Genomic DNA, 8,430 nt, shown 5'->3' with positions numbered 1-8,430 from the left:
ATTCAGAACTTGGAGGAGAGGGGGATGTTGATACTGACACCTAATGGGAGAGACCAGAGATGCTCTAAACACCCTACAATTCAGCATGTTCGTAGTGATTCTGAAGAGCCCTAAAGATGACTCAGAGTTGATGATGAAGGCAGGGAAGGATCTGCTGTACTTTCTTCTTTAAGGTGGACATAGGGGTTCTTCCACTCCAGGAAACCCCTTTCTCTTCCTTCTCTCTCTATTATTCTTCACTGTATCCTCTCTGTCTCTCACACACACACCACACACTTAACCCTTTCAAGACTTTTGGATTGCCTGATGCTGGGAGAAGAGAGAGGAGACACACACTCAGGTCTGGAAGCCAGGTGTTGACTGAGATTTATTGGGAATTCTGTGACCTGGAGAGGCCTTCCTGAGGATTAGGGACATGATGGGGCTTTAAGGGGAAAATCAGAGGCAGATCCAGGGTGAGTGACACAGAGAACCTGCCGGAGTCCTGCTCTGGTTTCCCCTCAGGCTGGCCCAGGTTCCCAGTTAATTCACTTTCAGGACCACAATGACTGGACTGTCCATAGGAGACAATGCCCTGGGCCACCCCAGCACACAGAAGAGGGCCCCCCGAGTCTCCCTGTGGGACAGAGAAGGAAAGGGAGAGAGAGAAGATGAGCTGGGAAACCACCCCCTCCTCCCTGTGGTCCCAACTCTGAGTTGGTCGGACCTGCCATCAGGCTCAGGAACACTGGCTCCTCCTAAGGTGATATGTCTCTTATGCTGTTTCCTTTCCTTCCTGGCACCCCCTGACACTGGGCAGCACCTCTGACTCTGAGAAGAGACCCCATGGGGCCGAGGGAAAAGGATCTGAAGTCCCAGCTCCTCAGACCAGGGGTCTCACACTTGACCACTGGCTGACACTTCAAACTACTTCTCCTTTGAAAGGTGTCTGCACCCTGGACAGTGATTTGTGGGGAAGACAGTAGTCTGAGAATCACCTTAAATGCAGATTTTGTGCTCTGGGGATTGCCCACACACAGCTGGAGATTGTGATCAAAAGTAGGGAAGAGGCTGCAGACCCGGGGCTCCACTATTCTCTCCACCTCTTGCAGAGTGCTGGAGGCTGGTTCCTCCGCCTTGACTGGGGGAAGCCCAGAGCAGGGGGCCCAGGGGGTGGTCTTCTCTGTACAGAATGTGTGACTCTGTGCTGAAAGGCCTGTGTTCCCTTCACCTTCTGGCCTTCTAACCTGGCTGATCTCTGAGCAACATGGGATATGCAGACGGTGGAGACAGGAACCTGGAGAGCTGGTCATGCACGGGGACAGAGGGGGGCTGAGTGAGGGCAGAATGGGAGTGGGGGGAACCTTAGGTGAGCATGACTGCGGGGCGTCCAAGGCCGCCTGGGCTTCTGTGCCTGGAGCAAAGACAGCAGACACCAGAGCCACTGAGAGGAGAGGGCAGAACACAGGGCGAGGGGGGATTCCAAAGACGCCTGTCCCAACTTGAAGCCAGCTGGTGCACCCTCTGTGTTCAGGCCCTGGGGCTCTGTGTTCCAGGGGAGATCATCGAGGGCGCAGAGAGCAAGCCACACTCCCACCCTACATGGAAATCATCACCTCAGGGAAAGCAGGCAGCTTGTGGTGGTTTCCTGATAAGAAGGGAGTTTGTGCTGACGGCTGCGCACTGTGCAGGGAGGTGAGACAATGGGTACCATTTATCTCCAAATAGGAGGTGAGCAGCAAGGGGAGCAACCAGGGACAGCCCCTGGGGGGACTGAGGGGGAGCTGCTAGGGCTGGGTCTCTTTAGGGAGAGACAATACTTGGCCTTAAGGAAACCGCTCTCAGACTGGAGCAACTGTCCTGACCCTCAGTCACTGTGAGCTCAGCTTCCCTCAGAGGAAAGGGGACCTCCTCCCAGTGCCCCTCTTCTAAAAGCAGCTCCCCCTCCCCAACCCCAACACAAGAGATGTGGACTCACTCTTCAGGGTCCCACCCAGTTCTTGGAGCACTTGCTCTATGCCCTTTTCAAGAACACTGGCCTGTAGTTCTCAGGGACCTGAACCTACCCTTTCCATGGAGACAGAGAACAGGGTCCACCTGAGACCCCACCACTCCCCCCTTTCCTTGGACACTCTGACCTCAGAGAGGTGGCCCTCATTAGGGCACCTTGATTAGGAAGTACCTGCCCTGTCCCCTGGGTCCTCATGGCCCACTCACTCCCCAGAACGTCCCGAGGGCCCTGGAAATTATCTGTGTTCCCTGGAAAGCTCTTCCTTAAGTAAAACCTGAGCCCTTCCTCTACCACGAGTAGCTAAAAAAGGGAGGTGGGTGGAGATCACTGACCCTGGGAGAGACTACAAGCCCTTTCTCAGAGTGGGCATATCTCAGGAGACACCCCACCATCAGCGTTTCACCTTGTCCTTCTTCTCCCTCACATGGGTCTGTAACAGTCACCCTTGATCCCATAACAAAAAAAAGCAAGAAGACACATGGCAGAGGCTTGAAGTCATAAATAGTTTTCTCCCCCAAAATATGAGAGTCCATTGGTCTCCACAACATCATTTTACTGAAGGTGCAAATTCTTCTTCCCCTACGCATGCCCTGTTCTCCAGAGATTCCTTCCCCGCTCCCTGCTCCCTGTTCTCCAGGGCTTCTGCTTCAGGTCCCGTTACCCTCACACTTTCCCAACCTGCCTCTCAGCAGCAGTCCTCAGCTCAGCATCTGCAAGTGGCTCTCAGGTGGAGCCCTGTCCCTCCCTGGTTGCCCCGACCCGGCCCCAAGCCCGTTTCCATCACTGACAGCCCCCAATTCCCTCACAGCTGAAGGAGAAGGCCAGCCTGACCCTGGCCATGGGGACTCTGCCCCTCCCACCCCAGTTCACCTTCATCCATCCTGGGAGAATGTGCTGGGTGGCTGGCTGGGGAAAAACAGATGTGAAGGAACCAGCCTCCAGCACTCTGCAAGAGGTGGAGCTCATGGAGCCCCAGGCCTGCAGCCTCTTCCCTGCTTTTGACCACAATCCCCAGCTGTGTGTGGGCCATCCTCAGAGCACAAAATCTGCATTTAAGGTGATTCTCAGACTACGGTCTTCCCCACAAATCACTGTCCACGGTGCAGACACCTGTGGAAGGAGATGAAGTTTGAAGTGTCAGCCAGTGACCTAGTGTGAGACCTCAGGTCTGAGGACTGGGACTGTCCCTCTGCAGATCCTCCTCCCTCAGCCCCATGGGGTCTTTTCTCAGAGTCAGGGGTGCCGCCCAGGGTTAGCGGGTGCCAGGACGGAAAGGAAGATACCGCATTAGACAGAGACATATCACCTCATGAGGAGCCAGTGTTTCTGAGCCTGATGGCAGGTCTGACCAACTCAGAGTTGGGACATCAGGGAGGACAGGGTGGTTTCCCAGCTCATCTTCTCTCTTTCCCTTTCCTTCTCTGTCCCACAGGGAGACTCGGGGGGCCCTCTTCTGTGTGCTGGGGTGGCCCAGGGCATTGTCTCCTATGGACAGTCCAATGCAAATCCCCTCTGTCTCACCTGGATCTCCCATTACTGGCCCTGGATCGATGAGGTCCTGAAAGAGAATTAACTGGGAACCTGGGCCATCCTGAGGGGAAACCGGGGCAGGACTCTAGCAGTTTCTCTGTGCCACTCACCCTGGATCTGCCTCTGGTTTTCCCCTTAAAGCCCCGTCATGTCCCTAATCCTCAGGAAGTTCCCTCCAGGTCACAGAATTCCCAATAAATCTCAGTGAACACCTGGCTTCCAGACCTGAGCGTGTGTCTCCTCTCTCTTCTCCCAGCATCAGGCATTCCAGAAGCCTTGAAAGGGGTGAGTGTGTGGTGTGTGTGTGAGAGGCAGAGAGGATACAGTGAAGAACAACAGGGAGAGAAAGAAGAGAAAGGGATTCCCTGGAGTGGCAGGATCCCTATGTCCACCTGGAACAAGAAAGTACAGCAGATCCTTCCCTGCCTTCATCATCAACTCTGAGTCATCTTTAGAGCTCTTCAGAATCACTACAAACATGCTGAATTGTAGGGTGTTTAGAGCATCCCTGGCCTTTCCCCATTCGGTGCCAGTATCAACATCCTCCTCTCCTCTAAGTTCTGAACCAATGATGTCTCCAGGCTTTGCTAAATGGCCCCCAGGGGAGATGTCATGTTGGCGGGGATGGGTGGGGTGGTGTCTAGGCAGGGCGTTGTGAAGGAGCTGGGCAGGAATCAGCCTCAGTTGAGAAGCTCAGGCTTAGATGCATTTGGTTCACACTGGGCCCCCATCACGTTTCACCTCGATAAGAGAAGATCTACCATCTGTGCAGCTTTGATGTGAGATGCAGAGAAGATCTTGTGTCACTGACTTCTGCAAACGTAATAGGTGGAGCTGATAAGAGGAGGGACAACATCATAAGTCCTGTACGAACCGCAGCCACAAACGGCTGCTCCCAACCACACTAGCCTCTGTGACCTCCACCACATCCAGTACTGTGGGCAAAATGGAGGGAGAGGGTCAGCCCTGTGAGGAGAGGGGACACTAACTCTGTCTCCTCGGCCCAGGAGTAGAACAGCCTTGATGTGTAGGATGGAGGCTGCCTCCTGGGTTCTGTGTAATTACCGGCTGTGAGAGCACACCTGAATTGGGTAATAGGCTCATCCTTCACGCTGAGTGTCAGCCTGACCCCTGCTTCTGTGTCCTTGGAGACCAGCCCGAGTCAACAGTCCCGCAGTGCCTTCATGTGGAGCAGATCAGGGCCCCGGGGGAGGAGATGGAGCTGCCTCCTGGGTGCAGTGAAGCACTGACAATGTCCAGGCTCCCGGCTTGAGAGCTGAGCAGCCCCCAGGGGCCTGCCCTGGGCTCTGATGGAGGCCCTGTAAGGCCACCATCGCCTAGACGGTCTTAAGATGGGGGGGGGGGGGCGGGCAGGACCAGGAGGAGAGCTGGCTCAGTCCTTCCCCTTTCGTGTCCTCAGGGGGACTCTGGGGTGTGACAATGTAGCCCCCGGGCATTGTCCCCTTTGGACAAAATAATGTGTCACCTCCAGGGTCCTGCACCACAGTCTCAAGTTTCCTGCCCTGCATAAAGAAAACCATGAAAGGCCTCTGACTGCAGCAACCAGACCATCTTCCCTGGGGCTGATCCAGAATCACGCTGCGGGGCTGGGGGTGCCCGCAGCTCAGTAACTCAGCTGGGCTCGAAGGGCTGGTTGCTTATTTATTCACTGATTCGTATTCACAAATACTCACTGTGTGTTTAGAAAGGCAATGACAGGATTCTGCTGTTTTCTGCCTCCTCCTCTCCCGCCTCCCACCATCTCTTCCCCTAAACCCCATGCAAAGCTGTCTTCCAGGTCTGCTTATGCACACCTGTCTTCCAGGGCCGGCCCTCCTGCAAGGGCTGAAGCTGAGCACCGTCAGGGGAAAACATGAACCTCTCTGGTCCTGGGGCTCAGGGTGAACTCCTTACTCATTGCTCTGGGTACATGGCAGGAGGGAGTGGGTCACACCACGGGTCCCCGACTCCAAGAGCACAGCCTGGGCTGCAACTCCAGGACAGAGGCCTGCCTACTGGGGAGGGGGGCTACCTGAGCTGACCTGTAACCCCCACAGCCAGGGGAGCTGGCCCAGAGCAGGGCTGGGCCTCATGAGAAGCCCCTTGTTCTCATCCAGACTGAGAGGACTGTTATTACCTGTAACTCTAAAACATCAGTCATTCTGTTTCTAGACATGAAGATAGTGCTCTGCTCACTGGAGCATCCTCGCCCCCGGGGGAGGGGGCAGCAGGGAGAGAAGAGAAGGAACAGGGCAGCCTTATTTTTCACTCTGAATGTGCTGTGCTTAGTCACTCAGTCGCTCAGTCGTGTCCGACTCTTTGCAAACCCATAAACTGTAGCCTGCCAGGCTCCTCTGTCCATGGAATTCTCCAGGCCAGCTTACTAGAGCGGGTACCCTTTCCCTTCTCCAGGGGATCTTCCCAACCCACGGATTGAACCCAAGTCTCACCACATTGCAGGTGGATTCTTTATTAGCTGAGCTACCAGGGAAGCCCACTCTTAAGATAGCAGGTAGAAATACATTGCACATGCTCAAATGGTAGGAACACCCATTTGAAAGGCAATTAGAATCTGATTCTAAACACTCATCCGTGGGATGGATCAGAAACAGGCTCCCTGTCATGGAGGCAAGCTCCTGCCTGTGGGAACCAAACTGCAGTCAGCGAGGCCCACGTGGTCTGGACAAACGGAGAAACGCCGTCCCATTACTTCTGCTCAATAGGGTCCAAGACGACCTAGACTTTCTGTCCTTGGGAAGGTCTTGGTTTGGAGAGTATGTGATTTTTGCTGGGCAAGGATCTCCCTGTGCTGCTCTCCCCTCACCAGACACTTCCATCCACCATCCCTCCAGGGTCTTGACGGCTGTGCTGCCTGGGAGCTGAACCTGAGTTCCAGCTCTTGGCTGGTGCTGCCCTACCCGTAACACACAGCACTGTGCTTCTCTGAGGCATGTGTCATTATTCTGGGATACAGTTACCCTAAAGGCCGGCCCTTTCCCAATATTCCTTGGGAAAGAACCGCCAGGCCAGCTCTGGGGATGATGGACCTGAAAGGTCAAGCCCCTGCTAGTTTGTTTGGGAGTGTGCTTGGAACAGGAATGGCTCTGCCTTCCTTGCCCATGACCACGCTACTGTCGGTACCACTCACTGTGGTCTTGCAGGGTTTATTTCCTGTCTCTGTGTCCCACACAATGCGACTTTTGGCCAACAAAGGTTTTACTGAGAAAGAACGTTGAAGCCATGAGTTCATGTCCCATATCCCCCAGAAACAGCTGGCCTGAGCATTGTGTAAGCCTTAGTAATGTAGATAGTGGAAAGACAACCCCCTTCAAGGTTGGGATGCTGTCTTTCAGGATGTGGTGTATGCCAGCAGTGAGTATAGCATGTTGTTTCTCTCCTAGCTAGAATACATGGTTCTAGAGACAAAGAAGCGACCATAGGAGTGGCTCTCATTCCTACTATTAAACCGATTAACTCAGTCTCAGAAGTTTTACTTCTGTCTCTATGACCTTGGATTCTTCTGATTTTTAGAGGCCTTAATTTGTAGGAAAGCAATAAACAGACTGATAAACTCACTATGCAATTTAGGTGGGTGATCCTAATTGCCAAGGGAAGATGAGATTCCCTGTGTTACATCTTGGTAACTTGGTATTTCTGTTCCTATTAGTGATGGTCACTGACAGGTTACTAGCTCAATAAACATAAGACCACTAAGATCCTTTAAGAGTAAAGTATTGAGTTACCACACCAGATAAAGAATCCCACTAGCTGAGATACTTGAGAATAGATTCCTCTGTATGCTTCTCAGATGATAAAATTCCTGTTCTTGTAATGACCTCCCAGTCTTCTTGGTCAAGGACCCTTTCAAATTTCGGGAGAAAGAGATATATCTGTGCATGTGTATATATATCCATATATATATATCCATCTGGTCTAATGTGTTATTTAAGGCCTTTGTTTTCTTATTTCTTTTTTATCTGAATGGTCTGTCCATTGAGGTAATTGGGGTGTTAAAGTCCAATATTTTTACTGTATTACCATCAATTTCTCCCTTTATGCTTGTTAATATTTATGTTTTTAGGTGCTCCTATATTGGTTGTGTATATATCTAAAATTGATATATCTTCTACTTGAATTGATCCCTTGATCATTATGTAATGTCCTTATTTGTCTCTTGTCACAGTCTTTGTTTTAAAACTATTTTGTCTGATACAAGTATGGCCAGCCTGGCTTTAATTTTGTCTCCATTTGCTTGGAATACTTTTTCTATCCCCTTATTTTCAGTCTGTGTGTATCTTTAGATCTGAAGTGAGTCTCTTGTAGGCAGCATAGGTATGAATCTTCTTTCTGTATCCATTTAGGTATTCCATGTCTTTTAATTGGCTCATTTAGTCCATTTATATTTAAAGTAGTTATTGATCAGTAGGTACTTTTTGGCATTTTGTTCATTGTTTTCCAGTTGTTTTCTTTTTTTTTTTCATTTATTTTTATTAGTTGGTGGCTAATTACTTCACAACATTGCAGTGGGTTTTGTCATACATTGACATGAGTCAGCCATGGAGTTACATGTATTCCCCATCCCGATCCCCCCTCCCACCTCCCTCTCCACCCGATTCCTCTGGGTCTTCCCAGTGCACCAGGCCTGAGCACTTATCTCATGCATCCCACCTGGGCTGGTGATCTGTTTCACTATAGATAATATACATGCTGTTCTCTCGAAACATCCCACCCTCGCCTTTTCCCACAGAGTCCAAAAGTCTGTTCTGTACATCTGTGTCTCTTTTTCTGTTTTGCATATAGGGTTATCATTGCCATCTTTCTAAATTCCATATATATGTGTTAGTATGCTGTAATGTTCTTTATCTTTCTGGCTTACTTCACTCTGTATAATGGGCTCCAGTTTCATCCAT

The 8,430-nt window shown here is 51.4% G+C and overlaps 1 pseudogene; it reads left to right on the top strand.

Moving 5' to 3' along the window:
• The first annotated feature begins 1,326 nt into the window (after positions 1 to 1,326).
• Positions 1,327 to 3,563, top strand: LOC110137069 (mast cell protease 2-like; annotated as a pseudogene).
• Positions 3,564 to 8,430: the final 4,867 nt, after the last annotated feature.

Source organism: Odocoileus virginianus, unplaced genomic scaffold, assembly GCF_023699985.2.
Source record: "Odocoileus virginianus isolate 20LAN1187 ecotype Illinois unplaced genomic scaffold, Ovbor_1.2 Unplaced_Contig_103, whole genome shotgun sequence".
Classification (NCBI taxonomy): Eukaryota; Metazoa; Chordata; class Mammalia; order Artiodactyla; family Cervidae; genus Odocoileus; species Odocoileus virginianus.
The sequence above is the reverse complement of the archived record's forward strand: the minus strand, read 5'-3'. Positions and strand labels throughout refer to the sequence as shown.